A 5,792-nucleotide genomic window follows, 5' to 3' on the forward strand; every position below is an offset into this window, starting at 1 on the left:
ATATTTTCCACCATTGTCAGCCATTAAAAAACTTGAAAGCTTTGAATTCAAATTTGGGTTTTCAAAAATCATTATTTGTTTGGATTGGGTGTTGTTGAAAATAATCGGGAAAATGGTTTGGAGTTTATATCTCAATTTTGAGGGGTTTTGGTGAAGATTAGACTTGGTTTTGACTGAATTTCAGATTGAAACTCGAAGAAGAAGAAGAAGAAGAAGAAGAAGAAGAAGAAGAAGAAGAAGAAGAAGAAGAAGACATATTGCAGAAATTGTAGATAAATTGTAGATTATTTGTATTCTGATTGTAGATGCTTTATTTTCTGTTTTCACAAATAAAAAATGGCTAAAACTTCTACAAATCTTCTGAAAAAACACAATTATGTCAAAAATCACAATTATGCTACAATTGAATGTGAATTGGGATATAAAAATTCAATGTACCCAGTTTGTAGATATTTTGTAGATAAATTATAGATTATTTGTATTCTAATTGTAGATGCTTTATTTTCTATTTTCACAAATCAAAAACGACTAAAACTTCTATAAATCTTCTGCAAAAAACGCAATTATGTCGAAAATCCCAATTAAACTACAATCGAATGGGAATTGGGATATTAAAATTCTATATACCCAGTTTGTTGATATTTTGTAGATGAATTGTATATTATTTGTATTCTGATTGTAGATGCATTGTTTTCTGTTTTCACAAATCCAAAATGACTAAAACTTCTACAAAATCTTCTGAAAAAATGCAATTATTGCGATAAAAATAAGAAATATTGCAATAGATTATAGCATTTGATATTGTTTGAGAATTGGGACTATGAAATTGATGGCATATGTCGTGTATGCACGTGGCTTACAGCTACAGAAAGAAGAGGAAGAACGAAGTAAACAACAGAAAGCCAAAGCTATTGCTAAATTGGAGGAATTGAATTGCCGTATGCAGGCAGGTGATGCTTTGTCTCAGAAGGCTATAAAGGATTCGTCACCTGATGTTATGATATACATAAACATGGGTGAGGGTGAGGGTTTAGGAGAGAGAAACGTAGGAGGAGTGGGATATACGGTACCTTGAATTAAGGAGGGATATACGTTGCATTAATTGTACCCTTAAAATACACTATGGTATAGAATTGGTAATTTGGTATACTAAGTGTAATTAAGTCAAACCTTAAACATAAACATTGAGGGTAATAAGGTTTCCTATGTGGCATAGGAATGTAAAAATTCCTTTAAAATATGGGTCAAGTTGGGCTATGACCCATTGTTTAGCCCATCTTGACCCAAGTACACTTTGGATAAGGTTTGGTAATGACCCATTTATTGAAAAGGCTGTATCCGAAAAACGATCTTTCCGTTGCCGGGACTTGAACCCGGGTCTCTCGGGTGAGAGCCGAGTATCCTAACCACCTAGACTACAACGGATTGTGTACTTTTCAATATTGAATATATATAGATCTCTATCTAAACAGTTAAAACATAAGGGATACAAGAATAATAGTACTCTATCTTTTATTCCTTTAATCTCATGCCTACTGTTCGATTTAGGGAAGAACAGATTACTGAAGGTGCTTTGTTGTGGGATGAAATCATGCGAACAACATGTGTGGGTTCCGGTTTTAGATTTTAACACTTCAGTTAGCCTTGGACTGCATGCACACCTGTTTTGAATAGTTAGTGGGAGTATTAGTTCTCTAGTTTAAACATAAAGGATGATTTTATACAAAGCTGAAGCTTAAGGAACTATTTTGGTCCTTTTGAACAAATAAATCGTATTAATCAAAAATCCGTTTTCATTAAATGGGATCAAATTTGATTTATAAGTCGAATTTGTAAATGTGTTTTACAAGTCGCATTCTGCAGATACGTTTTATAACTGTAAATGAGTTTGTAAGGCGCATTCTTTCAATACGATTTATAAGCCCGCATCCATTCTCACATTCGGCTTATTCTTCCTCTCTTTCGCCGCATCCTCAAACTCCGTTCCTCCGCGTAGCCGCCACCCGCCGGAATCCTCCGTACCCAAGCCCTCGTCGCTGATTTGGTGGCCGCCGGTGATGGAGCTGGCTCTGCTCACCGTTTACTCTGGCGGTGATCATGGTTCTATTCAGAGGACTTTGATCCAACGGTCATCCCCTGTGAGTTAACGGGCTCAACTTATATTTACAGTTTATTTTACACTATCGTTGCTATAATTTTATTTACCATATTTTTCAGGTAATTATTCATGCTTACTGTAGGCCGTTAATTTTAGTTAGTTGATTTTAAGTGATCTGAATTTATAAATATGTTTGCACTGTCAGATACTGTGTAATTTCTTGTACAGCTCGTTGAAATAATTGGCCGCTTTATCTTATCTCTGCTGTTCCTTGAGCCGAGGGTCAATCTGAAGTAAGGTAAGGATAAGGTGTGCGTCCACACTACCCTGTCCATACCCCATTTATGGGATTACACTGGGTTTTGTTGTTGTTGTTGTTGTAGCTCGTTGAAATAATAGTGCATCTGTTCATTTGTTTCCTTGCAAAAGCAAAAGCTAACCGTTTCAACTCATTTTATTCAGTACATGATATTTTCCCTCTTTATTGGGGTTCTATTTAAGAAATCTGAAACAAAATACATGAGCTGACAAAATACATCTAATTTAGATCAGGTGAAAATTAAGTCCAGTCTAAAGGAATTGTCTATATTCAACAGAAGGCACAAAATGGTTTGCTTATTCCACATCCAAGTAGTAAAAAAGTATATTTCGAAGTACTATTGTAGCTTATGGTCCTCTGTTTCAACTTTTGTTTAAATTTGTGTTACCAAAGTTGACTTATGTGATCAAACTGGTCAGTCTTCAATACAGTTTGGTCTACAGACTTTTTTTGCAAAAGAAAAGGTAAGAAAAACATCTGCTAAGAATCATTGATTGAGAATTTTCTAAATAGCACCAAAATAGTGTCAGTGGTGATACTTTGGTCATGACCTACAACATGGGAAACAACCTAAGTCACTTCCTGTTCAATTCATGACCTAAATGAAAAAAAGTAGTCCATCCGTCCCAATTTATGTGGTGGTGTTTGACTGAGCACGAAAATTAATAAAGAAAGAAAGACTTCGGGGAAAATTTAAAAGTTGAATTGTTTCTGAATAAGAAAGTATGGTATTCTATAAAGGACAGATTAAAAGGAAAGTATGACACATAAATTGGAACATAGAAAGTACTATTGTTGCTCATGATTCCCTGAATTTCTATTTTTGTTATTTCTAAATCCCCCAATTTAAATTTATATATTTTATGCTGCCAAAGTTGACTGCTGTGTTCAAAATGGCAAGTCTTCTAAACAGAAAGATGTTGTCTCACGATTACTTTAATCAGTATTCCACAAACGAAAAGTTAAAAAAAGATTAGTGAACAATCATTGAGTTAAAATTCTGTATAGCACCAAAATGATGTCATTGCTCACTATTACTAGATGGAATGCTTAACTGATATGGATTTTCCTAGAACTTGTGTACCCAGACCAAGTCTAACGTTGTGTTTTTTTTTCCCTTAGACACCAAGATCTATTTAATGGTTATTTCTGAGGAAACAATTTAAAGCAATCTTAAATTACTAGTGCATTGCTTTTTTCGATATATCTTGTGCAACTTGATCGACTTTGCGGAAAAAGATGAAAAGTGAGAGATTTTTATTTCTCAATATTGCATTTTCAGCGTTCATCGGACTTGTTATTGGAACAAATTCAGGAGGGGATGCTCGTACTACTTTGTGCATTGACAGGGAGAGGGAAGCTCTTCTCAAGTTCAAGCAAGGTCTGATAGACAACTACGGTATCCTCTCGTCACCGGTTGAATTCCGAACCGAGGAAATTATGACTCTGTTAACAGTCCGCGAACCAGAACTCCGAGTAAGGAATTCTGTTAACCCGGGAGAAGGTATTAGGCATTCCCGGGTTCCGTGGTTCTAGCACGGTCGCTCAACTGTTATATTTGCTTTTATCTGATTTTAAAACATATTCTAACCTATGTGCCTTTTATTTTAACCGCTTTTATTTTTATTTTTAATAAGAATTTGCAACGTCGTGAAAATGCGTCTCGAACCGCGTCGCACCAGTGCGCCCGTGATTGTTAACACATTTCGACTTCGTTGAGATTTGGATTTGGGTCACATAAATGTGCACCCGTATTTAGGAAGGTAAAATTATTAAGAAGCGCGCCTAAAGTGGCTAGCGTCTTATTAACCTTGTGGGGAAGCCATGAAAATTCGCTAAATGGCATGTCCCGAGTTTCTAAATATTTTTTATATAATCTTTAATGAGGGCCCCACAATTTATATGTTTTGATTTGGCGAGGCTCGTCTCATTTATTTTAAGGCCAACCTAAAAGCAACTACGATTCTCTACTTAATTTCGTCTCTAAAATAAAAGGAAAAAGTCCTAATTAATTTATCATTGACTTAGATATGCCTTCGGGCCCAAAGACAAACCCAGGCCATGTGAGTTAAATTTCAGTCCATAAGCAAAATCCAGTCAAACATGGACCCTGGCCCAGCGGAAGCTGTGTCAATTTAAACAAACTACTAAGCCTTGCCAATTTATAATCCAGAATCAAGGATATGCTGTCCAGGGCCCAACGCTTTGGGGCCTGCTATTAGAAAAACTGGCCCAGGTGTGATTAGGCACATTCAAGTGTAGCTGATAAGCATGGCTCCCAAATCGAGCCCAGGCAGAGACAGCGAATTGCGCCTGGATGCAAATCCAACCGTCCCAGCCCCATCAACTAATTAGGCAATTATTTAGGCTTTGCTTGAGATTCGACGGTAGTAACAATCTAATTGCTATTTCAGCTAAAATAAACCAGTCTCATGTTCCCCTGATTAACAGAATTGAAGTTAACACGGAAACAGGGGTTAATTTGTTAAACACTACTAACAAAGGAAGCTACCTCACATTATCCTATGCTATACTAACAACACATTGAATCGATTTAACATCACTAACTAACTGAGCCACCTTAACAGTCTATGAAATTCATATACAAGTTCAAATATACTGAGTCAAACAGTCCAAATTTTAACATATCACGTGCACTGAAATTACACCATTACATAGTTCTAAACTAACCACATCCATAAACATTCACCATGAGCACAGCCTTGAATCATCACTTCATTTCATTTCAATGGAAGAGTACATCACTTGTGAGGTCAAATGCGTGTACTTAAACTAAACAACAACAGCAGATTATGTTCATGCATGTTAATACAAGCTTCCACATCACTTGAGCCTAAGAATATACCTGGAAATTAGAACAAAAATGAGGAAGAGGGAAGTCAGCTAAAGCAGTAACGAACAGCAGCCAAATTCAAAAAAGCAGCTAGATCATCCTCAAATCCAAAAATACCACAGCAGACCCAGGAATGACTAGCAGCAGATTAACACCAAAAAGCAGATGAAACCAGATATGATTGGATCAAAATACACTCGAAATCAACCAAAAAGTCCTGAACTTGAACAAACAAGGTCTAGAAGATACTCAAACCATTTTTAACCTTCTGTTGCACTGAAACTTGATCTACAAATGAAATTCAAACTTGATCTAAGAGAGTCCCAATAGAGCAGTATATTATTTTTTTTTTTGGATTTTTCTACTGTTTTTTTTTTGGTTTTTTGAATTTTTTTTGAATTTCAGACTTCAGATCTGTACACTTGGGGGGGGGGGGGTAAATTTTTAGGCCTCCAAACTTGTGAATCAAGGCAAATGAATACCTATTTATAGAGTGAACTTAGGGTCCAATTTCAGATTCC

General features: G+C 36.0%; 1 long non-coding RNA gene and 1 other non-coding gene across 2 annotated transcripts; one reads left to right on the plus strand and one right to left on the minus strand.

Moving 5' to 3' along the window:
- Positions 1–1,352: 1,352 nt before the first annotated feature.
- Positions 1,353–1,425, minus strand: TRNAE-CUC. Its single transcript has one exon. It is a non-coding gene; the product is annotated as a tRNA-Glu (tRNA).
- A 538-nt stretch (positions 1,426–1,963) lies between these two features.
- On the plus strand, positions 1,964–3,917 carry LOC109215584. The gene is made up of 3 exons (XR_002066373.1): positions 1,964–2,138; positions 2,304–2,396; positions 3,700–3,917. It is a non-coding gene; the product is annotated as an uncharacterized LOC109215584 (long non-coding RNA).
- Positions 3,918–5,792: the final 1,875 nt, after the last annotated feature.

The sequence above is a fragment of the Nicotiana attenuata genome, unplaced genomic scaffold, assembly GCF_001879085.1.
Source record: "Nicotiana attenuata strain UT unplaced genomic scaffold, NIATTr2, whole genome shotgun sequence".
NCBI lineage: Eukaryota > Viridiplantae > Streptophyta > Magnoliopsida > Solanales > Solanaceae > Nicotiana > Nicotiana attenuata.